Source organism: Rhagoletis pomonella, unplaced genomic scaffold (assembly GCF_013731165.1).
Source record: "Rhagoletis pomonella isolate Grant_MI unplaced genomic scaffold, Rhpom_1.0 Rhpom_scaffold_00009, whole genome shotgun sequence".
NCBI lineage: Eukaryota > Metazoa > Arthropoda > Insecta > Diptera > Tephritidae > Rhagoletis > Rhagoletis pomonella.
The window spans coordinates 2443289-2443592 of record NW_023458563.1 but is presented as its reverse complement, the minus strand read 5'-3'; positions in this window follow the sequence as shown (position 1 = coordinate 2443592).

Below are 304 nucleotides of genomic sequence, written 5' to 3'. Positions count from 1 at the left end.
GTCGTGGGAGTATTGGTGTAACAAAACTGGTCAAATGTCATATTTATATTTGTTGGGGGGCGGCGTAGCGTGACGTGGTGTGCGCGCGCGGACGCGGGCCGCCGCGAAGTTAAGCAAATTTAATGTTTGAAAGAGCAATAATGTCAATGGATTTTATTTCGCTTTTAAAAAGGTAACAATGTCAATTGACTTTATTTCGCACCAGGGTGGGAAGTAAAGTCGATTGACCTTATTTCCGTTGATCTTATTACCTGTCTCCTTTATGTGTATAACTTTTTCAGCGCAAAACGGAGTCTTTCAAAAA